This window comes from Notothenia rossii (genome assembly GCF_949606895.1).
Source record: "Notothenia rossii genome assembly, chromosome: 10".
NCBI classification, from domain to species: domain Eukaryota; kingdom Metazoa; phylum Chordata; class Actinopteri; order Perciformes; family Nototheniidae; genus Notothenia; species Notothenia rossii.
The window spans coordinates 29,011,596-29,037,487 of NC_136908.1; the positions used below are offsets into that span (position 1 = coordinate 29,011,596).

Sequence of the window (25,892 nt, forward strand, 5' to 3'; positions counted from 1 at the left end):
ATTTATGTACAGTGAAAACAGTAATGGTCCAAGAATTGAACCTTGTGGAAACCCAACAGGGTTTCCAAGGTAGGGCGATTTGGCACCGTTGACCAAAACACACTGTTTTCTTTTCGATAAGTAAGACTCAACCCACTGTATAGAATCTGCCGAAAAATTGAAATGAGTCAGCTTTGTAAGGAGCACTTGGTGGTCAACAGTGTCAAAAGCCTTCCTGAGATCAAGGAAGACAGCACCTACATATGGGCTCGTGTCCCACATACATTTAACCTTTTCCACATAGACACAGTTAGCTGTCTCAGTGGAGTGGTGAGCACGAAAACCAAACTGCATTGGGTGAATCGGAGCGAAACCTTTGTCTAAATGTTTGGTGATTAGTTTTGACACCTATTTCTCAGCTATTTTAGGGACACGGGAGGATGCTGATTGGTCTGCAATTGGACATTATTGCCTTATTCCCAGATTTAAAGATCGGTGTCACCGTGGCCACCTTCCAGGATGATGGAACTTCCCTCGTGCTGATAGATTGATTCACTAGCATACTAATTGGTTTTATTAGACCGTTGATATGTGTTTTTATAAAGTTGGTGTCTAAATCATCTGCATCCATAGCCTTAGAACCTCTTAACCCTAAGATTATATTTTTTACCTCAACCTCTGTGATTTCCTCCAGGTCAAAAACGGGGTGTGTATCCACAGTCGGGCTAGGTGAGACCTCAGATGGCGGGAAGAGCTTTGTAATGTCCAGAGCATTATTTATGAAATACTTTTTGAGAGAGTTGGCCAATACAGCCAAGTTTTTTATCAGGGCATCATTGATTTTTTATTCTAAAACATTATTTTCCTGTTTGGTATTTTTATCTAATAGTTTATTTAAGATTTGCCAAACTTTATTGCCGTTACCTTTCGCACCTTCGATTATATTGATGAAGAAGTTAGCTTTGGCCTGTCTTATTGTTTGTGTTAACTTGTTACGAGCATGAGTGAATTGCTGTCTGTCAGTGGATAGTCCTGATTTCAAGCTCTGCTTTAATAGTTGGTCTCTAGATCTCATTAAATTCCTGCATTGTAGATTCAGCCAGGGAAGATGATGTTCATTCCTGTCCCTAAGGCACCCTCTCATTGAGAAGGAATACATTGTATCATTAATTTGAGATATAAACAGATCACTGTTTTCACCAATATCTTCAGAGAACAGAGTTTCCCCCTCATCAATCATTTTCTCTGTATCCATAAAACGTTGTTGTAGATTTTTGGGGATGAAGCGAGATCCAAGGCAGGGGTTTTAGGTGTGGCCATGAACCTTTTTTTTGTGAGTTTCCTGGTAAAAATAATAAGATTATGGTCAGAAAGACCAGTCAGGAAGTTGTAGGTTTGAACTATTCTGTCAGCTTTGTTATTAAATACTAAACCTGTCTTACGAGGTTTTGGTCATTCTAGTCAGTTGATCCATTAGTTGTATTAAGTTGTGTTTATCCGTGATCCATTTTAAGTTCTTTCTATTTTGTTTGTCAAACCAGTTTATGTTAAAGTTTCCTAAAATGATTAGCTCTTTGTTGGAGTCACAGGAATTCAGCAGGAGTTTTACCTGGTCATAGAAATCCACCTTAGCGGTGGGTTGTCGATACAGGCAAATCATGGTGAGGGACATTTCCTCAGATAGTGTGATTTCCACACCAACACAATCAAACTCAATATTAGCTGGAAGAGCAATCTCCCTACAAGTAAAGGTATTCCTCACATAAAGCAACACACTCCCTCCTTTTCTCTTCAGTCTGTCCTTCCTAAACACATTATATCCTGACATAGATACAAGAGTGGATGGTGACGACTGTTTTAGCCAAGATTCAGATATTACCAAACTGTCAATATTGGACTTTAGGAGGAGATGTTCTAGCGATTCATGTTTATTACAAATGCTGCGGAAATGTAAATGTCCATATTATATAGATAGTCAAACACTATTTTTGCTTTATTCACTGTTTGAAACATTTCTGTGTAACGGTGTTTTTTAAATACCGGATTTCTAGGCTTAACCTCGGTGCAGTTGTTGAAAGTGGAGCAGACAGAGCTAGCTGTTGGTTTGTGGTTATCTGTTGCTAGGCTGCTAGCCATAGGCGCGGACCCACGGTACTCCGGCAGAGCTAACTGTTCAGCTAGCTCTGCCGGAAACCGGACACAGGTGGATATCTTCCGAAAGCAAGAGACACAGCAGAGCCAATAGCCCAATATTCTCCTTTTTTTCGTTTGTGTCCCTTTTTTGTGTTGGAGAGAGTCTGCCAGGAGTGCCAGATGAATGTACTGTAGATGACATGCCGACCATAGCCGAAGTGCTTGATATTCAGCCATGTTGCTGGTGCAAATAATAATGTACCCCCCACGTGGAGTGCCACCCCCCCTGGAATACTAGTATAAAAGCGTCAGCTAAATGTAATGTAATGTCATAATAGAATACTAACTCTTTTTTTAGCCTTGATTTTTAAATCATGATAGCGAGTTATACAACTTTTTCATGTCACTCGTCTGAGGCTATTCACGATGAGCAATTAGCAACTCTTTGTAAGAGTTTGCTATGTCAACAAATCCTACATCGTCCAATCTTTATGTACTATTTTAAAATCAGTTTTACATCTGAGTATTATAAAGATTCATAATTCATTGATAAAATAGACATTCAAATCTGTTCGAATCAGGTATTTCTGCACAGTTACTGACAGAGGTGTGGACTCGAGTCACATTACTTGGACTCGAGTCAGACTCGAGTCACCAATTTGATGACTTGAGACTCGACTTGAGAAAATCACAAAACACTTGCGACTCGACTTGGACTTGAAAACCAATAACTCGGGACTTGACTTGGACTTGAGCCTTCTGACTTGAGGTGACTTGATCATTTAATTCAGAGGTCTCCAACACGCCGATCGCGAGATGCCGCTAGAAGAGCAGACTCCCGTCGGGGAGAACAGAATCTTCAGCCGCTTCTACTCTTTCTGAGAATTCTTGCAGACAGGGGCCGGTCTTTATTTAGCTGGCTCACCATGCGGCCAATCATATGCGAGGACACACTAGGATCATACCATTATTTGAAAGAAGGGTGGGGGGCACAGCAGGTGTAGTGGTACAGGCCAGCTGCACAGAACGACGGGGAGACGGATTTAAATGCAAGCGCGTCGGAAAAAGTCAAGAAATGAGCAAAAACCGAAAAAAGAAGCAGCATCTGGCTGCATTTCAATGATATTGGAGAAAGCAGAGCTGAGTGCAGGATTTGTAAAATGAAAATAGCCTTCAGAGCAGGGTTTGTTTTGGTAACCACTCAGGATTTATTGTCAGAGGTGGGAGAAGTTCAGATCTTGTACTTAAGTAAAAGTACCAGAGTGTAGGAATACTCGGTTACAATAAAAAGTCCTGCATTCAAAATGTTACAAGTAAAAGTACAAAAGTATTAGCATCAAAATATACTCAAAGTACCACCTGCAGAGTGATCTAGATTCAGGTGTTCTTTTCCCCATACAGACCGCCTCACTGCACATTATCCCTTGCATAAAGATAGATTGTGGGTCCCTTAACATGTTGTACACAGTGGAAATAAACATTCTGGTCACCTCAACATCAGGGAACTTATACATTAAACTCCTTCTGAATCAAACCGTCACGGTAGCCTAACCTTACATCCTTCTTAAATTAGAAAAAAACATGTTACTTTACCAGCAGAGAGAAAATTGATTATTAAATGATTAATGTGACTAATAAAGAACAGTTTGATTATTAAGTATTATTCTGTTGATCGATGTCATTACATTTGGTGAAAAGCACGTAAGGACTTGTTTAAGACTCGTTTTGTCAAAGTTTAGGACTTGGACTTGACTTGAACTTGCCCATCCTGACTTGAGACTTGACTTGGACTTGAGCGGGAAGACTTGAGACTTGACTCGGACTTGCAAAACAATGACTTGGTCCCACCTCTGGTTACTGATAAGGATTATCATGTTATTATTATTATAATGTACTATTTGTAGAATTAGATTTGCTTTGTGGCTGCATTTTTATGATGCGTGGGTCAACCAGAAAAAAAAAACTGATTCAATCCGATGAATTACTGTATTACAAATTTAAATGGAGTATTTTACTTGAGACCTGCGGATGAATTGGTATTAGTCATAAGTATAACTCATGTTTTGTTACGGGACAGTAAAAGTCAATGATTGCAGGGCAGAATGTGATCCTGCTGCCTTAAAATCCCAAATGCACCTGTGGTTATTTTTATATGTGACACACCTATCAACTTATTTTTATTGTGAAAGTTAACTTATTTTTATTGTTTTAGTTTGACAAAACATTTTAACACATCACCTTGAGCTTTAGGACATTTTATTTTTCACTATTTTCTGCCATTTTAGAGAGCAAATTATTATGTTGATAAACACAATAATTGAAGCTGCAGTTGACATTTATTTAATTTTTTTCTAACAGTCCAAACCCCCTAAATCTTAAATTAACAATTATATGTAGTAAAATAATGTAATGCTCACATCAGCTAGAAAATTACATTTTGGGCATTTCACTTGAAGATTGGCTTCAGTGATTAATCAGTCGGTAACAAAGTTGTGGAATATTTAGTTTGCTCTAATTGGCGTTTAAAAGGAAATACATTTATTCAAGTAGAATTTTTTTTTAACCAAATCTCTTGGCATTCCCCAGGATTCGGTGGACATCGTGGATAAAGGTCAAGGAAGCCATATTCCATTCTGACGCCAGGCCTGAGATGTGGTTGAAAGCTCCAGAAGAAACAAGTAAGTGTTGTGTTAACACTAACTGTGGCATCTGAAATGTTTTTTACTGTAGAAGAAATAACTACATGAAAAGGGTTAGGGTGAGGGTGCTGCTGACACTTAAAACGTATGATTTGTATTCAGATTTTTTAAACGTACACAGGTCTGAGTTTAGTCTCTGTACTTTCAATGTTAATGTTTTACCAACACGTGACTGAGCACAAAGTATCAAAAACAAAAAAACACATTTTGAAATGACATCAAGTGTGTTTTCCTTATTTAGTTGGCTTGTTTTTGATCAGATTATTAGTTGATTTGATAAGAGAAGTACTCCAACGGCTGCTTGTATTCAGACATAATTTCTAAACTTTTACTTGTTTAGTTGAACAGTTTTGTATAAAATTTTGAATATTCCTTAAGGCAATCAGAACGGAATCCTGGAAATCCTTTTGGCACTAAACATTTCAACCATACCCTATTTTAATTATAATGTTATATTATGTATCTATGTTCATGTAAGATGAGATCAATTCAAATAATCGCTGTAGGGAAATTCAGGTGTGATGAAACAGGATCGACAGGCATAATAATAATTCACACAGGGATAATAAGAAGTGACACCTTAAATATAAATAACAACAATGGGATTTGGTAAAAACTAGAGTGGCTGAGTTTAAATTAATTCAGAAAATAACAAGCATTAAAGCAGGAACTTTGGGTAATTGGGGATGAAGGATAATCTTACTCAGCCTCTCAGACGGTTTTGTAAGTGCTGAATAACGTCATGACACTGAAAAAAAAGACAACATTAGTCAAATATTTCATTTGGAGTTTCACAGTTGCTGAATATATCTGCAGTGTTTCAACCTGTCATCAGAAGGTGATGCAGGTGTTTGGTATGAGCAGCGCGTTATGTGAACAATTAACATTAGTTGTGTGTGTGTGCGTTTGTTTTGCTGCACTTGTGAGGACCAAGTTTTGAGTAACAACCCGTTTTGTGAGCAAATTTTTGATGTCAATCAATCAATCAATAAATCAACAACTTTATTAATCCCGCAAGGGGCAATTGGTTATGAGCAGCAGCTTATGTCATGTAAACAGGCAGGAACATACAAGAAGAAAACACAAAGATACACCCGGAGCGCAGATGTTGATAATGATGTGTGTTTGTTTTGTCACTGACCTCAAGTTTTTCAATTTGTCTTCTACTTTTCACTGCTCCCTCCTGTCTCCTGTATCCCCCCGCCCCCATTCTCCCCCTACTCTCCCTCTCTCTATGTTTCCTAATTGCTCTCTTCTCTCTTTTTCGTGCGCTCCCAACTCCCAAAAATCCAAATAACATTTGTTGAGATGCAGCTCCATGCCTCGCTCACCGGTGATTATTCATTCTCCTTTTCATTTTCTTTATTTAACTTTGATTTCCCCTGGTTAGTTATTTGAGATTGAGTGGGGAGCATGAAGAGGGTCTTCCACACCGGAGCACTGAGTTTCTAGCCCCCTATATAGGCATGGTCCTGGCTCAAGGGCCCTTTAGCGGGGCAGTGAAGACCAACTTTGACCTTTGACCTCATTGTGCAAAATTAGGGAGTTTACTCTTGTGTGTACATGTTTCTGAGAGAAGGCTTTTTTAGCTACAAGGACAATAATGACCAAAATGTTATAATAAGGGACAGACTTTTCAAAAAATACAAGTATGAATGAAGAAAACAAGGCAGAGCGACAGTAAAACAAGAGAAGCATTTTCAGAAATCACTGCAATCAAATCATTGGCGATATTCGATTGATTCATACAGAAAATATTCAGAGTATTTCGGCATTCAGTAATCCTAATATTTCCATGGAAACAGAGTTTAGGCAAACAGCAGAACCCCGACAGTAAACAAGATAAGGTGTGCGTGCATCAGCATCCCAGCTAATCTCAGGCACGCATCTCGCTCAGGTTTCTCATAAGTGAGATAAGAGCTTGTCCAAGTTATTGCCAATGTGAAAATATGTTTGCACGCAGCCAGTCAAATAAAAAGAAAACCTGAATATCTTGGGTAATAATTTGATGTTGATCTAAGTTAATATGGGCACAGACAGGTCACGGTCTGCAACCTGTTGAGAAAACTGTAATGAAAGGTTTTTGGAAAATGTCTGGAAACTTAGAATATTTGTTCAAAATATAACTTTGTGATTTAATCCAGCACTAAAAAAAGAACTTCTTCACTTCTTTCTTTCAGAATGAGGCAAAAAGTATTAAACAAGGTTAAAATCACTACACGTCTGGGCATGTTGAGAGCTGTACATACACAAAAGGGGAGTTAGTCGGTTCCATAAGAGCCAGCATGCGGGACCGGGATTCTGGGATTTGTAGTCTTTCTAGTTGACATACAAATTATTTGTTAAGATTGACAAACATCATATGTGTAATTTGTGGCACAATTCAACGGGATCGAAAGATACGTTTTCTCTCTCCATTGACTCTCCAATACATACTTTTTCCGAAATAAGGTCCCATGGAGGTCCCCGGAAGGGGAGGGACTTCACCTCTCTATAGCAGATCTTTGTTAAGATCCATATGTCACGGATAGGATCATATTCTGTGCTAAATAAGAGATATGTAATCATTTACAAAACATCACCGTGTTTTTATTTAACAAAATAATGTTGTTTAATCCACGTTGGCGTATTACAAAAACAATTGGTTTGTTTTTTCATCAGGAAATCCAGCCCGGCTCAAACAATCAATTTTAATCATTTAATGTATCATATGTTCGCCGAATTGACATGAAACCACTAACTCATTGACAAAATCAAACAGGATTTATCCAAATGGACCAATATCACTGCTAGGAAGAATCAATGTCATAAAAATGAATATTCTACCGAGATGTATTTTTCTTTTTCAAACGTTACCATGCTATTTATCCGCTGATTATTTTAAATCTCTCAATAGACACATCTCAAAATGTATCTGGTGTAATAAAAAACCAAGAATCAAGTTAATTACTCTTATGAAACCAGAAACCATGGGGGGTCTTGGTCTTCCCAACTTTCAACACTACTTCTGGTCAGTTCAATTAAGAAATGTACTATCTTGGTTTCTGGGAAGAAAGGATTCACTATGGGTTCAGATAGAAGCCAATGTATTTGACCCGTTGCCAGTGGAAACTCTTATATTTGTTAAAGACTTCAATAAGGTGAAAAATATGGCCAAATGTTTTACAGTGGTCAATACACTTTTAGCCTGGAGGGACTGTAAAAAAAAAAGTTCATGTTAACTCAGGTATTTCGATCTTTTCTCCTATTTTGAACAATCCTGATCTTAGCAAATATTTGTTGTCAATCAATATAAACAAATGGACGAAGTCAGGTATAAAGCAATTGAAACATTTGTTTCACAAAGATATAACATTGAAATCATTTAATGATTTAAGAGCAGAATATGACATTTCAAATAAGGATTTTTTCAGATACCTGCAAATTAGGAACGTGATGCAATCAATTATTAAAAGCAATAAATTGAGATCGGGATTGTTGGAAGAGGAGGAGATATTGATGTCATCGAGCACAATCAAAGGTAAAATTAGAGAATTTAATGCAGTTTTTTCTAAAAGAGCTCAGTCATCCTTTCCAACTTTAAAAAAGATCTGGGAAAAGGACTTAGGGATACAGATAGATGAAACTACATGGCTGAATATCTGTGAAAGAACACATTTTCCATTCACAAGCAATAAAATCAAAGAAGCAAACTTTAAATTTCTCAATACATTTTACCTCACACCCATAAAGATGTATAACATTTCCAAAGAAAACTCTCCAAAATGTCCGAGATGTAAAGTAAAAGGAGGAACATTTATGCATCCGTTTTGGGACTGTGATCTCTTGAAACATTTCTGGGATTCGATTCAGGCGCTCACAAAAGCCGTTTTAGGCATCGAAATGAGCCAAGATTCAGGTTTTTTCCTGTTAAATGATATGCCAAACTTTAAACTGAACCCCAAACATTATAGAATACTAATCACAATAACATATTTTGCCAAGAAATGTATACTTTTACTCCAACATGTCCTCCAACATTTAAACTTTTCATTGATCAGATAACACATTTTTTACCTCTGGAAAAAATGACATTGGAAAAATATAATCATGGACATATCTTTCAAGCTCTGTGGTTGCCATTGTTTTCATATTTGGAAAATATATCTGAGATATGACCAGTGATCGAATGGTGCATTCTGTGGCTATTTTTCCTTCCGTCGGAAATACTATTTGTGTTGTCATTGTCTATATTGTCGCTGTATTGTATAATTAATTGTATCATTATTCGTTTGTTTTACTTTGATGTGGGTTTATTAATTTTAATTTTTTTCCGTTTTCCGTTTTATGTTTATTTTCATGGCTCTGTTGTTTAAGTTATATTGATAAGCATTTTTTATTTATTTATTTATTTATTTATATATAAATGTTTTTGGTTTCGTCAGTGTGGGCATGTGCGGGTGGAGGGAGGGAGGGGGGAGTGTAGTAAGTGTACTGTAATATTACAATATATGAAATGGCATCAATTATTGTACACTATAATGAAATAAAAAGACTTGTAAAAAAAAAAAAAAACAGTGACGGGGTCCAAAATCAGAGGTGGAAGAAGTATTCCGATTATTTACCTAGGTAAAAATACGTGTTAGAAGTAAATGTCCTGCATTCATTACATTACATTACATTGCATTTAGCTGATACTTTTATCCAAAGCGACTTACAGAAGTGGAGTCGAAAGAGATGAGTTTTCAGTCTGCGCCGGAAGATGTGTAAGCTTTCTGCTGTCCTGATTTCAATGGGGAGCTCACTCCACCATTTTGGAGCCAGGATAGCAAACCCACGTGTTTTTGCTGATGGGAACTTGGGTCCCCCTCGCAGTGCGGGTGCAGCGAGCTGTTTGGCCGATGCAGAGCGGAGTGCACGTTCTGGGGTGTACGGTTTAACCATGTCCTGGATGTAGGAAGGGCCAGATCCATTCGCAGCATGGTACGCAAGTACCAGTGTCTTGAAGTGGATTCTAGCAGTTACCGGAAGCCAGTGAAGGGAGCGGAGGAGCGGCGTGGTATTAGAACATTTTGGAAGGTTGAAGACCAAACGAGCAGCTGCATTCTGGATGAGCTGCAGAGGTCGGATGGCACATGCAGGTAGACCAGCAAGGAGGGAGTTGCAGTAGTCTAGGCGTGAGATGACGAGAGCCTGGACCAGAACCTGCGCTGTTTTCAAAATTGTCAATTGCCCAAGTGAAAAGTATTATCATCTGAAAGTAAAATGAATCATTATGTTATTAGTATTAAATACATATAATTATTTGTACAATTTATATTTAGAAATACTCTGCTAATTATTGATGCATAAATGTGTTCATCCATTCAATGTGGCATCTGCTATAATGGGGTTAATGTATGATATTACTTAATAATAAAACACAATATAATACATGATAATGTATAAGTTTACTTCGATCTACTGTACTGTGTAAAAACACCACAACAATATTACAAAAAATATACTGCATATTAAAACATTTACATTATTATTATGATTATTTAATATATAAAGACTATATATTATTGAATTACAATTAAGATAAAAAGATTAGATATGCTTTATTTGACCTAAAATATGGACGTTATAGTAGTCTGTGAAAAACATAACAAATATGTGTTTGAATGCCCAGCAGCAAACACAACTGCAGAGCTGCAAACATTACTGAAGTACTGAAAGTCCAGGAAACAAACTGAAGACCAAAGTTCACCCAGTTGTCTTTGTGTATTTGTGAATGAAGCGCCATCTCATGGTTAAATCCTGAAATTGAACAAATGGGGAAATCTGGCAACGCCCTCAGGAAATAGTGGGAGGGCTTTAAAATCCCAGCCACTGGTAAACGCAGGGTTTTTGGTTGGAATCCGCTGGGTGGAGTCTAGGGCTGCAACAAACGACTAATTTGATAATCGATTAATCTATCGATTAATGAAACGATTAATCGATTATTCTGACTATTACTGTATGTCTTGCACAATTTCTCAAACGCTCTGATTTAGCCGTCAACTTTTAGATTTAGCTTGAGGTTGTTTTAGGCATGTGGAAACTAACAATGAAGACAATAAAGATTGATTCAAAAATACATATATTATTAAATTAACTAAACAAATTGTGAACACAACTAACATTGCTTTTTATTTAACTTAAATAAACAATATTTCACATCAAAAGAAACAACAATGTTTTTGACAAATCGTATTAAATAATGTGATAACATAATTGTTAACACAATAGCTGAAACTTTAACAAAATAAATAACTCAGTTACCTCTAATCATTAACCCATGTTTGTATAATTTTGTTAATTTTGTTGCTGACGTGGAAACGTTACTCGTGGATGGGGCTACAGAGCTGCTAGAAAGACAGTCGAACCCGGTGCATTCCTCCGTCTGAATGTGGTGCACTTTTGCTAAATGTTTAGATAAATTGCTCGTGTTACCGCCCTTACATGCTAAACTCTTATTGTACTTTTGGCAAAGAGCATTGTCCACATCGAGACGGGTAAAGTTCAACCACACCTCGGAGCGCGTTCTCTCCGCCATCTCCGCAGTGTGTTGCTGCATGTAGCAGCCGTGTGTGTGTAAACTGCCCCGCCACCTCGCACACAGACGGGGGAGAGAGATCTCGTCTCAATTGGAAAGATCGAAAATACACCATAGACGCATTTTTAACGAGTTGGTGACACTAAGACTGCAATATAACGTTTATGTAGCAATAATACATACAGTATGTCATATATTTTTTAAATGTCTCCAGTACCGATAAAAAGACAGATAACGTTGGAGTTTAGCGGCGCGTAAAACACACGGCAACTAATTTGGTCATCGATTTTAATCGATTAGTTCTTGCACCCCTCGTGGAGTCCTTTCTAGAGTGTATCCTCGGAGTTTCTCTCCCACACACTCAACCCCCCCCCCCCCCCCTGCCTTAAACACATCCACTCCTTCGATTACTTCCAGTACATAGTAACATCACTATGTAACACTTGCGCTCCTATTGTCTAGCGCTCCAACACAGTGTACGTGATGTGATGTGAGGCTAAGGGGAACATCTCTACGTGGTTGACCAATCACAAAAGAGCCGGCCAGCTAACCAATCAGAGCAGACCGGGCTCTGGTTTCATACAGAGGGTGAAATGAGTTGCTGCAGCACAGGCAGTATGAGACAAATAAAGAGCTTTTTGAACATTAAAGCATGGAGACATGTCCCAGTAGAGACACTACATACTGATATGAACCTGAAAATGGACATACAGTAATGGCGCCCCTTTAAACAAATGGTAATATCAATTTATTTTTATTTTTGATATAAAACTAAAGTGATATATAATGAAACATTGAGAACAATTTTTTAATGTGCCATAACTGCACTTATAAATTATGTTAGATGTAGTTGTTAACTCTGATAGGCCTAGGTATCAATTGAGAGGCGACCTATTTTAATCTTTGTGCCCCACAAACCACAAGTTTTAAATCAGACCCCAACATGAACAAAACTCCTTTCATCCAGGTGATTCATCTCACAACCTCTCTTTCCCTCATGGACACCGTATATAAGCATTGTGGCCATGACTCCGCTTCAGGCCCAGACCCTCAGTGCTGTATAAGCGACTATAAAAGAAAGAGTGGAAATAGAGAAAGAATACATCTGGTGGGGAGCAAAGCCCTGTGACTGATAAAAGTTTATTAGAAGTCCTTTTGTGGAGTCCTGAGCATTTCTCCCCCACCCCCCCCTGTTTCTTGGCAGGCCGTAAAGGCCCTCTGAGGCAGCATTACAGCCCATGTGACAGTAAAACCCTCCAGAGAAACCAATGCGAATGGAATTCTCCCCGGCAAGGTGGCCCATCTTGCCTATTCAGATGAAGAGGAGGAAGCCTTTTTCTTTTCCCTCCCTCACAGCACAATAATGCATTACGTCCCCAGCAGCGCTTTTATGCACGAAAGTACCATGGCTGGACGGTTATTTACATTACATTAGCATTTTAGGCAGTCTTATCCGGAGCGACACACAATGAGCGCCCTGGTTGATGAAGCTGGAATTCCTGAAGCAGCGACTGCAGAATAAGCAGCAGGAAGGAAGCAGTCAGAGGAGTTTCTGTAATCTCTGAGTCAGCTTGGCAGAGGAGGGATCGGGTGTGTGAGATGAGGAAAATTAAGTTGAATAAATATATCTATGGATGAACTATGTGATGTTTTGGGGAAAAGGGACATTTTTGTTTTCTTATTTTTTAGTCTTCCAAACAAAGTTTTCTAAGTTTTCTAATAAGATCACCATTCAAACAAATGGGCCCTTTTCTGCAAATGTTCAGGTTCATACAGTATCAGTATGTAGTGTCTCTACTGGGACATGTCTCCATGCTTTAATATTAAAAAAGCTCTTTATTGTTCTCATACTGCCTGTGCTGCAGTGCTCCCTATGTCCCTCTGGAGGAATATAGGGATTTTAGCCTTTGAAGATCCTTTACATGTACAAAAATCTTTAGAAAAAACTACAGGAAAGGCTAACCATAAACAGCATAATGGGGCCTTCACTGTGGCCAATCACATATGGACAAAGCTTCACCCCTGATCTGAAGTTTGTTTCTCCAATCGTTGATCAAATTCATAGTTCATCTTGCTATTGTTACCTTAGATTGCAAGGCAATTGAGGCAAATGAAAGTGAGGCAGGATTGCCAGGTTACGTTTTTTGGCTCAATTTTTTCTACCCATCAGCTGGATTATGGAAAACTTGTATGTAGTGGATCCAGTTCACATGTTGAATACACAATTTTATTTGTAGTTACCTTTGCAAGATAGGGCATTTGTGCTGCATTCATGTAGTGTCAGAATAATCGGAAATCATGCAGCAAGTGGTAAAGGTCACAATTGAGTCATGATTATTGGTTCCAAACAATATTGTGATCATTTTAACTCAAATCTAAAGCAGCGCAGGAATAAGTGAAGTTGTAATGTAAAAAAGTGTTTACTGTAAACTGTTTAAATTCCTTAAAGAAAAATCTTCCATCAGCATAAACAGCAGGCATGGCTGAGATTATCCTATAAAAGACAGGCCATCAATAAATCCCCATAAAGGAAGGAATTAACCTGTCATTAAAGTGTGCTATTTGGTGGAAGCTTTTATCCAAAGTACAGGGCATTGGGTGCATACATTCTCAGTATTGGTAACTCTGACAGAATGGCCTTATTGACTCGTCCAGCCTGCGGGAACAACCCTATAATTACAATAACTGCACATGTGCTGTTCCTTACGTTTATGCACTATTTCACAGTGGATGTTGTTAGACACTAACTGTCCTCCTGTGATGCTTTAGCTTGGTGTCTACCCATTAAACAAAGTGAATACTAAATTGTTAGCCTAAAGTCTACTTCAAAATATCATGTTGAATGCAACATTAAGCCTGTGGTCATATCGAAGTATTAAGGTTGAAAATACAGTACTACCTACAGTACAGTACTCCTGCATCAAAACATTACTAAAGTAAATGTATATAAATAAGTACTTAAAGTTTGTAAAGTAATAGTATTTTCTGCATTAGGATATTCCCTGTCAGTCTTTAACTATTATATATGATACCAAAACTCATGTACAACAACTTCCTTACTTGCAATAAATCAGCACTAATTAGAGGGTTATTGAGGAAAAACTCTCAACTAATGGCTTATTACTTGTAGAACATGGTTATGTAGAATAAGGCATTAATAAGTGTTTTATAATGACTGATAAAGAGCCAGTATACTGCTAATATGCATGTTAATTAACAACTATTGATGGTTAATTGGTGTACCTTCATATAAAGTGTTACCTGAAAAGTATTAAATACAACAACTGTCTCCAACTTTAAACTCCCTCCCTCCAATACAGACACTGGTGGACCAAAAATGTATCTTTGAAAAAAATGCTAAAGAAAAGTTTGATCTACTTCAACACCTGAATTGAACAGTGGCTCAGGAGGTAATGGGGTCTAAGAATATACGGTTGGTAGTTCAATCCCCCTGAAGTCAACATGTTGAAGGGTCCTTGGGCAAGATACTTTACCCCAAATAGCTTCTGTCGGCAGTGGTGTAAAGTAACTAAGTACATTTACTCAAGTAATGTACTTAAGTACAATTCTGAGTTACTTGCACTTTACTTGGTTTTCCATTTTAAATTACTTTACACTATACTCGTCTCCAATATTGTACGTTTTACTCTACTACATTTATTTCATAGCTTTAGTTACTAGCTACTTTTCAAATAAACCCCACCAAATGCAGCATGAACATATGAATACATAAATAATCAAAATACAATAACTTATATGATTCTGAAATGGGCCAATCTGCATCATGAATACTTGTATTAGTTATACTTAAAGTATAGTTTTATGCTGATTCTTAAATGAAACATCAAACTAAACGAAAGATAATGTAATATTATTTGTTGTTTTTATTTTTTTCTCTCACACACTCCATCAGAACATCTGCTGTTGATATGCAGGGTTAGCCATGTGGCGGCGCTGACTGTTAGCACGGCCCTGCACTGACCTATATACAGCAGATATAAGTGTGTGTCTCTCAGGCTTATAGCAGCTCATGGCTGGGTGAAGACGAGCTGTGTTAGCTGAGGACACTCTCACACACACACACACACAGACACACACACACACACACACACACGCACGCACGCACGCACGCACGCACGCACGCACGCACGCACGCACGCACACACACACACACACACACACACACACACACACACACACACACACACACACACACATTCACATATGTAGACTTTCATGCACGCGTGAGCTCGGAACTACTTCCACGTGACGTGAGGACACGCGAGAGGCTAAATCACACACGCTGAACCATGTGCACACACACACACACACACACACACACACACACACACACACACACACACACACACACACACACACACACACACACACACACACACACACACACACATACACACACACACACACACACATATAGATATGTATACACACATGAAGAAGAAAGGAGGACACCTGTTAAAGGGACACACACACACACTGTGATGTACACAGAGCGACTCCCTCATGTTTTATTGACCCGCCTCCCTCCCTCCCTCTCTACACCTCCTCTGTCTCGCCTCCTTCATCCCTCTCTCTACACCCCTGATAACCTCTCTTTTCATCTCCTCTGCTCCCTCTCCTTTCATCTGTCGTTTGTGTCTCCTCTCCTCTGTCTCTCCTCCTTTCTCCTCCCCTGTCCTCCTCTGATCTCAGAGCAGATCCACCTGGGCTCTGAGGAGGTGAGGCTCCCACAATAATGATCCCTCACCTCCTTCCTATGTCTCCTTCCTCAGTTTTCCTTATGTCACCCCACTCCTTGTTTACTTCCTTTCTTCCTAGTGATATCCTATATCGTTTCTTCATTCTCTTTAGCTCTCCTCTTATGTGTGTTGTAACTGACCTTCCTCGTCTCCTTACTTCTCTTTGTCTCCTAACTTTCCTTAAGTTCCTCCTTGTTAGGTTCCCCTTCTCTTCTCCTCTTCATCGTGTTTCTTTCCTCTTTGTCGTCCCCTCATATCCTTCCTCTTCTCCTTTTATTACGTCTCTCATGTACACCTTTATATTTGATCTCTCTGTCTTCTTCCTTCCTTTGTATCTTCTTGAGCTTATATCCTTCCTCCCCTCCTACCTCCTTATCCCTCCTTTCCCTTTTCCTGTATTTGAACTCTCCACCATCTCTTTCTTTATGATTATCCTCTCCTCCTTCCTTATCTCTCCTTCCTCTCCTCCTCTGTCTCCTCTCCTCTTTTCCTCCTCTGAATGTCTCTTTCCACTTCTCCCTCTTTCTATTCATCTCTACTTCCTTTCCTCTGTCCTCTGTCAATTAGTATCGTTTTCTTCTCTCCTCCCTCTTCTCCTTCCTCTTCTTTCTGCATGTCCCTCCTTCTCCCCTTTCCTCTCTCCTTTTCTTTCCTCCTCCTCCTCCTCCTCCTCCTCCTCCTCCTCTTTTTCTCATTAGCTCAATCCATCTCTAGCTTCTTTCCTTTTTCCCTGTCTCCCCTCTTTCTCTTCTTCTTTTCCTCTTTCCTCTTTCCTCTCTCCTTATGTTGTTGATTGTTTTTCTCTTCTATGTGTCTTCCCCTCTCTCGCCTCCTCCTCAGTGATAAACTCCTCCCTTCTTCTCCCTTCTCTCCTTTTTCTTTCCTCATCCTCCTCCTTTTCTCTCCTGTCTCTCCTCCTCTTGTCACCCCAGTGTTCTCTCTTTTGTGTAACTCTCCTTAAGAGTCCCCTCTCCTCCTGTATCCCTCCCTCGTCTCTTTTTTATCCCTTCTTTGTCCCATTGTTGCTCCTCTTATCTTTTATTTCTGTCCATCATCAAAATGTTTCTTCCCAATCTCTCTCTTGTTTTCTCCTCCTCTCTGGTTCTCTATACTCCTCCCTTCATTTCCCTCCTGCCTTTACCTCTTCTTGATCCCTTCTTCTCCCCAGCTCCATCTATCCTCCTCCAAGTGTCATTTCTCCTCTCAGCCTTTCTCTTCTCTTTCTTTTCCTTCATATTATATTCTCCTCCTCTTCCTTTTCCCTCTCGTCTCCTCCATGCTCCCCTCACCCTCTTCTCTTCCCCTAGTGCCACCTTTCTCCTTCTTCTTCTCCTCTCCTTCTACCCCTTGTTTCTCTCTTGTCTCTGACCTTTTTTTCTTCCTTCCTCCCTCCTCTCCTAAATCCTCTCGCTCCCTTCCCTCTCCCACTAATTTCTGCTTAAATCTTTATTTCTCTCCTTCTTATGCTTCCTCTCTCCTTACACCCTTACTGACCACCTCCTCACCTTCCTTCCTCCCTTCTCTACTGAATCCTTGCCTCTCTTCTTCTTCCACCACTCCTCTCTTCTTACATCCCCTGTTTTCCTTTTCTCTTCCTCTCTCCTTACACACTGACTTACCTCCTCATCACCTTCTGCTTCTCCCTCTTGTCTCCTCCTTCCTCCCCTCCTTTCCCCTCCTCTCTACTCCCTCCTGACCTCTCCTCTCCACGTCTTCCCCTCTCCTCCTCCTCCTCTCGCTGCACTCACCACCTGTTCCCTTCCCTCCCTCCCTGTCCTGACCTCCCCTCTCCTCCTCTTCCTCCTCCTCTGAGTTGTCACCTCTTGTAGTTTTTTTCTCTCCCCCCCTCCTGACCTCTCCTCTCACTCTTTTCTCTCACTCCCTTCCCTCCTGACCTCCCTCCTCACCCCCCCGCCCCCTTCCTAATTAGCACCTGAGCATACATGCCTGGTTAATATTCGGCGCTGCGGCGGCAGAAGGGCACCTCGCCTGTTGCCATGGTGACGCCATAGAGAATGAAGCGGCGCTGTCTCCGTCTCTCTCTGTCTTCTTCCTAATGTTTTCCCCCCCCCCCCTTATCCCCCATCCTCCCCTCCCACTTTCACTTTTTAATGAGTCACTGAATCCATTACATTTTTGGGATGGCAGGATGGCAGGAGGGCGAAATCACGAGATGGAGAACAAATATTTCTCTAATGGCGGAACAAAAGTTTTTAATTCCCAAAGTCAATATTTGTTCATTTGAATGTTATTTTTGTAATGTTTTTTATTAAGTGATATAGCAACTACAGGACGAATACAGTGTCACAAATGCAAAGGGTATTAACACGTAGCGACAAAAAAACTAATTACAAAATAGGCCTACAAACTAGAACAAACTGAGTAATACAACATGTTTCAGACGCATGTGTGTGTGTGTGTGTGTGTGTGTGTGTGTGTGTGTGTGTGTGTGTGTGTGTGTGTGTGTGTGTGTGTGTGTGTGTGTGTGTGTGTGTGTGTGTGTGTGTGTGTGTGTGTGTGTGTGTGTGTGTGTGTGTGTGTGTGTGTGTGTGTGTGTGTGTGTGTGGTGGGTGGGTGGGTGGGTGGGTGTGTGCGAGATTGAGAAGAACAAAAAAGTACAAAACAAATAACAATAATGATGATAATAATATATATATTTTTAATAAAAATGTTTTCATTATTTTTCCATCTGTTGCTCTGACAGATGTGTGTGATTGGTCGCTCATGTCCAAGGACGCTGTTATTTATTTATCTGCTTGTCTAGGAGTTCACTGAGGCGTGTGTTGGGTGTTTTGAGGTGTTTAGAAGGAGACCTCGTACTTAATAAAGTTTTTTGAAGCTGCTAACTGCATTTCATTCATATTTCATGGTCGCGGGGTGCACAGGGTTTGCACACGGAGATAGAATGTCATTTGGTGTGCTGCATTCCAAAACCATGGCCATGTGAAGCAAAAGTGTGTGTGTGTGTGTGTGTGTGTGTGTGTGTGTGTGTGTGTGTGTGTGTGTGTGTGTGTGTGTGTGTGTGTGTGTGTGTGTGTGTGTGTGTGTGTGTGTGTGTGTGTGTGTGTGTGTGTGTGTGTGTGTGTGTCTTGTATTTGTCCGTCATGACAGCTGGAGGTCATTGGGATTGTGTACTACACAATGATGTTTGTGTGTGTGTGAGTCAGCATATTTCTCTGTATCTTCATCATACAGGAGTGTGTATTCTGTGTAAAACATAATTCAGTTGTAGACGTTACTCTTAGCTCCTGACCCACATGTGGAGAGTGTGTGTGTGAAGTGTGTTATTATTTTATTATCAGTATCTACTCATACGATGCAGTGTCACATACTTAGTGTCAAATATCAGACTTTAGTTTCCTTCTCCAGACTGTCTACTTGTATTTACTTAAATGTCAACAGAATTACACAGCTAACATTCAAATGAAATTAAAATGACTTCCAGGCATTATCGCTTTATAATAATCTCCCAGCAGCAGCCCATTTGTAATGTAAGACATAAACAATTTGGCTTGTTACTGTGGAGTTGGACAAATGTTTGGTTTTGTAAAATAGTTGCCTTTTTTTTCGTACTGAGAATAGGAGAAATCGAGACATCAACACTAGGAAATTAAAGGGGCCCTCTTCTGCTCATTTTCAGGTTCCCTCTCGAGGGAATTTTGAGATTTTAGCCTTTGCAGACCATTTACATGCACAAAAACTTAAAGGGCCCCTTTAATTACTGACATTTGTTGTTATGAGTTTTAAGTGTTTTTCTGTTAGGGCATATTGCCTTTGGTTCGACAGGGGAGCGTTCACAGGTGAGAGGAAATGAAGGCTGGACTCGAACCCGAGACGTTATAATTGCATTGACAGCCTCCTAAACCCCATATTTTTGTTCACACCCCTTTAAAAAAGTATACTTTATTTGAGGTCATGACTAAGTTTTGCAAAGTTTCTGGTGTAGTATTTTAGTTTTGGCTGTTGAGTTCCTCTTACTTCAGTGTGAAGATCCACTTTGTGAGACACGAAAAATACTTAATAAAAATACTGTTAATCACCTCAATAAATATAACAAATTATTTTATAAGCTTTTTAATGAGCTTTGCAAAGTTATTTGAAAAGTCTGCAGTCCTTCATTAATGCATAATAATCTAAATGAAAACCAGTGCGTGTTGTTGACTTACCTCGCATCACAAGCACATTTCATGCAGAACCGAGATAAATGGAAAAACATATTTAAAAAACTAGATAACAACAGTTATTTTGTGAATGTCAATATAAATGAATATTTCCGGATAATGGATCTTTTTAAAGTAAATATATTTAGTTTACAGAAAAATAAAAGTATAAAAGAGGAGAACATCTTCACATGGGAACCACATATTTTATGGAAAAATAACTTTTTAATAAATCAAAATTACGGAGCCCTGGACGGTTCATGGAGAGAAAAATAAATAAAACGTGGCCACGTTTTACTTTCTCGTTCGCACGAGTTAATAAAGCGTGCGCACGAGTTTTATTTAAATTGAGGGATTCCTTTCCGTGACTCACAGTATCTGCTGCCCACAGCTGTTTTCTAGAAGGAAAACCTCCTTCACTTTATGAAATCTCTGCGGCACCAGCAGCCTGTACTACGATACGAAGCAGGATTAGCTATTTACACTATTCATTCATGAAGTATGACGCTGCGCTGTCAGCACGCGTCTCCATGTTTGTGATTGGTCAAATGTTGCTAACCCCGTCCCTTTCACGTGAACGCGCTCTCAGCCGGTCAGAGAAACCATGGTTGATTTACTGAGTTGATAACCAGCTTCGTAGGACCGCTTATCGACATCGCGTTTGTTAGGGTCAGTTAAGCCGGGTAAATCAAACATATCCAGGGTCTGTTGAACTGGCTTCGTCGTACAAGGCACTGGAGGCAGTAACGTGTATCTCAGCAGAATCTGAGAAGAGCAGCACCAGCTGCAAAGAGCTGTGCCTTTTACTGTTTACTTCACTGCGTTTCCCTTCATTAGAACAGCTGAATAGAGATCGAGGCTGCTAACCACACCTATAAACACATCGAACTACCAGAGTATTCCCCCTCGTTTTATGAAGGAGATGTCCTGTCACCGGGGCGCATGATGTGTGTGTGTGTGCGCGTGTGCGTGTGCGCGTGCACGTGTGCGCGTGTGCGTGTGTGTGTGTGTGTGTATGTGTGCTCAGCTCCGCTCTGTGTGCGTGTTCGGTGTGTTTGTGTGTGTCCGACACAACCGGCATTTTTTTTCAAATTACCACGAACAGTAATTTACACAAATCTGGTTCTCCATAGTTATACTTATATATGTGTATTCCCAAGTGAAAGACATTTTTTTAATCTTAATCTCGATGTGCTATAGTCCTGCCCCACACACACACACAAAATGAGGCCACGCTTTAGTAACTCATGCGCACACTTTAGTAACTCGTGCGCACGCTTTATTAACTCGTGCGCACGCTTTAGTAACTCGTGCGCACGCTTTATTAACTCGTGCGCGCCAGAAAGTAAAACGTGGCCACGTTTTATTTATTTTCTCTCTATGAACCCTCCAGGGCTCTGTACAAAATAATTCAAATGATATATATATATTTTTTTTCATATCAAAATAATATTTTTTTTTCTGCTTATCACTTATAACATATTATTTTGATATTGAAAACAGCTTGTAACCACAAAGTTTGAGCAATAATTATTCAAAAAAAGTTATCTCAATCATCCTTCCATCCATGACCTGTTTCTCCGAGTATTTAGCATCTCCCTCCACACGTAGCAGAGTCAGTGATGGAGCGTCTGATGGATGGATTGTGTCTGGATGATGAGAGATAAGTGATGTAGGGATGAATAGATAGAATTATTTCATCATATTCAGCTCTGCAGGCTCGACCTTGAGGGACTGAGAGATACTGGAGCTTGTTGAACTCGATGCACGGCGTTTGCGAGAGGCTGGGAGTGTTCTCCACTGCAGCCAAGGTGCATCTCAAGGTTCTCTGCCAATGAAAAGCCAGCTTTGTTCAACATCAGATTATCTCAGCAGATCCCTCAGTCATTATGCTTTGCTGCTCTCCGCTGACTTTTAACAAATCCTGCTTATCTGATGCATAAAGTGACACCTGGCCTTGGTCTGTGGTTCCTCCCAAGTCTTCTAAAGGGTCTTCAGTGGGATAACTCTGCTTACTGCTGCAACCCTGTGACTGTAACGTCTCATGCACCAAGTTAAACAGCGGTGAAATGCAATCCCGTCAACTCCTTCCTTTTTACATTTTTCAAATTAAAGCACAAACTCCCTGTTTTCTGTCCCAGCTTTCTGTTGTATCAGATCTGTGTTAAATAAGCTACTTAGTTGATGGCCCCTATCATTTCAATAAAATAAGGCCATTATAGTTAGTGATAAACTATTTAAAATGAAGGCGTTGTGGTATTCCAGCCCATCATCAAGCGTCTTTACATTGCATGCGGTCAAATATGTGTTTCCATATATGGTGCTATAGAGCAGGGGTTCTCAAACTTTTTGTTTATGCGGACCACTATTTATTATCAAGGATTTTCGCGGACCACCTCATATACCGTAAAAATAAGTATATATATAAACTTAGTGTTAAAACGGCGATATTTTTTTATAGTTAATTATAGACAATCAAAAGAAAATTGAAGCCAATCTGATACTTTTGTGACCGTTGTCTGTCTGCGTTGTGTATGTTTATCAAAGAGGACGGCGGACGGTATTTTAATTAGGTCATCCCAAACAATGCCACAAGTGCGCACGCGCGCAGACAGGTCTACAAAAAACTACCGCTATGCTTAGTCCTACTTTAGTTACTGTACTGCAAAAAGCAGACGGTGCTGCGCTCAACACACACAGACTCAAAACCGTGGACACACAGGCATATAAGTAACATAAACAATGTATAGGCCTAAGTTGCATAAAGGCTTGAGCAACAGTATTGCAACCAAGCAGACAGCGCTGCTTCTCTCTCTCTCTCTATCTCCACTTTCAAAATCTATTTAAATCTAAAAAATTCCCAAAGTTGTCCTGAAATGTACTTATTAAATAAACAAAACGAAAAATATAGCCTACTCAGGGGTGGATCTAGAAAAATATTCATGGGGTGGCAAGAGGGTGGCAGGAGATTTTGAGGGGTGGCATCCCCTGGCAGAAGTATTATGCTGATTTAATCACAGTCATATCAATCAATGTTAACTTGGAAAGCCAAAATATTGACATTTTAACTCAATAACATAGGTGACATTATTGTGTCACATCAGTAAAGCCTTAAATAGAAATATATAAGATGGCAGACATAGGCCTAATTGAATGCATTTTAACTGAACAATAACTGAATTAGTTTTTTTCACTCTTGGACCAGGGGTACCAAATCTATGCAGACTAGTGCAATAAGTACATTAATTAACTGTCTCATCGATGTTTGTCTGAATCAATATGATAATATTAACAATCATATTATTCCTATCAGCTGTCAATCACTGTTATGATGCAGCGACATCTGTTCAGCAAAACGCCTCACAAACTGATCAAGATCCAAAGCTTTAGTGCGTTTTGATTCAATGCTGACTATAGCCAAACTTGACAGTCTCTTCTCTGTCATTGTAGACTTCAAATACCTCGTTCCTTCTGTGTACAGTACTTGCGTCCGGATTCTTCTCGTTTTGCGCCGTCCAGTTCAAATGAAATCGCCGCCAATCATATTTCCACGCTCGCGCCAGAGCCGGGGGAGGGGTTACAAGGCTTGTGTCTTGTGTTAGATTCACTTGCACTCGGACATTAGAGATTTTCTCTCATAAATGTCCGATGAGCCCAACGACCACTACCCCAGTGCCTGATATCATTAGAAAGCTAGGAATCTCCTCTTTCCAACAGTGTACACAACTCAAAATGTGTCTTCGGGTCAATGTGACTGATTTCGATAGAGAAAGTCACATATGAGGTGATCCCCGAAAATCCTTGATAGTAAAAAGTTGATTTTATTTAGCTTTTTTCCACGGACCACCTGCAGTACCCTGCAGGACCACAGTTTGAGAACCGCTGGTATAGAGCAGTGACAGAGGCGAGCAGAGTATCAAAGACTAACAATCTTTCTGCTTGGGAGTTGATCATTTTGACCCTATAGATGAGTCTAGTCTGCCAACCAATCAGATTTCTTGCAGCCTCCATGTGGGATCTGCATGTGGAAAAAGGGCATGTCAGTCAGCTTCAAAAGTTATGTGTCTTCATTGTTGACGCTCATCGGTAAATGTAGCCCCACCAAATTAGTACAAAATGTGAAATCAACTTCAATCTTGTCCAGTGCCCGGTGTACTCAGTTTTTTTTATCTCGCGGCCTTCAAGTTGACATTTGTTCCTTAAGTGTTTAAAGAGGAATTGTCCCAAATGGAAGTAGTTTGACCTATATGAGGGAAGATTATGTTCATACTGTATACTCAGTTCCCAATATCAAGATATTTGGGTAGAACTATCATGTTAGATTGTATCAGTAATCACCCTGACCTAGAGCCCTGTTATGACAAATTGTCTTTCAGAAGGGAAGGGTTATTCAAACTGACTATTTCTGTCTGTGGTTTCTGTCCCATGTCAGTGATTCCTACAGACTGCAGTTACTGGTAAAATATTGTGTCTCCTGAGGTGAAGCCAGTCATGACGTCCTGACTGTATGGTTCTCAGAGCTCTTATATAACACAGTGAGATGTGTATCTGTATAAGCTGAAGAGAAAGCAGCTGGAAACAGACTGGCACTCTGAGAAAGCTGGGTCATACTACCAGCTGTGTTAATGATGCATTAGCACCACGAGGTGCCCACACAAAAGCATCCTTTGATCAATCATTTAGCTTCCCCACACACTTATACTGGAGTACACACACATGGAGCTGGCTGTTCCTGCTACACGATGACTGAGGGGGGTCATGGGACTCTGGGATGCTTTTGCTTTTCAAACAACATTTATTAACTGTTAGTCGTTTTATTACATGCTAATGTGCTGTAACTTTTCCCAGAAGGACATGCAGTTTAGTACTCATCTGAAACAGTTCTTTCAGCCTCCTTCTCCTACTCCCTGTGGGAATCGGCGTCCTCATCAGAAGCAGGCCCCTCGCTGTCCTCCCCGGAAGAGCTGACAGTATGTGGAGAGACTCTCTCTTGTCTCTGCCCGTCAATGTGATGGCCTTAGAAGGTTGCTCGGGGTTGCGCTGATGGAACTCTCTGACGAGCCGGGGGTCCAGCACATGATGGGCTGGAACCCAAGACCTCTCCTCAGGGCCGCAACCCTCCCAGTCTACCAGGTACTGGACTCCTCTCCCTCTGCGACGGGAACGAAGAAGTCGACGGTCCGCCGTCAATATTCCGGGGGGTCGGTGGAGAAGGGACCGCAGGAACCAGTGCACTCTCTCGGACAGGTTTGATCCTTAACACATGAAAGGTGGGATGGACCTGCAGAGTCCGAGGTACTCTTAGCCTTACTGCTGCTAATCTCAAATGGTCCAATGAACCTCGGTGCAAGCTTCTTCGACTCCACCCGTAAAGGAATATCCTGGGTGGACAGCCATACCTTTTGGCCCACCTGGTAGACGGGTGCCCTGGAACGTCGTCGGTTGGCAGAGGAGGCGTACCGGTTGGCCGAACAAACAAGTGTTATCCGGGCTTGATTCCAGGTCTGGCGACAGCGACGGATGAAAGCTTTTCCTTGTACGATGTGAGGGTCTAATGACAGAGGGTGTCGTATTGTCATACTGATATTCTGTACAAACTTTG

The 25,892-nt window shown here is 40.2% G+C and overlaps 1 protein-coding gene across 4 annotated transcripts in view; it reads left to right on the plus strand.

The window, feature by feature from the left end:
* Positions 1–25,892, plus strand: part of LOC307021948 (zinc fingers and homeoboxes protein 2-like) — a 207,550-nt gene that overhangs the window by 125,413 nt on the left and 56,245 nt on the right. For 3 of the 4 annotated variants that reach the window (XM_079654492.1, XM_079654491.1, XM_079654494.1), the window contains one exon: positions 4,699–4,790. The exons of the other annotated variant lie outside the window; for it this stretch is intronic. The gene's annotated coding sequence lies outside the window, so the exon portion shown is untranslated. The remainder of the gene's footprint in view (positions 1–4,698; positions 4,791–25,892) is intronic. 4 annotated transcript variants of the gene reach the window in all.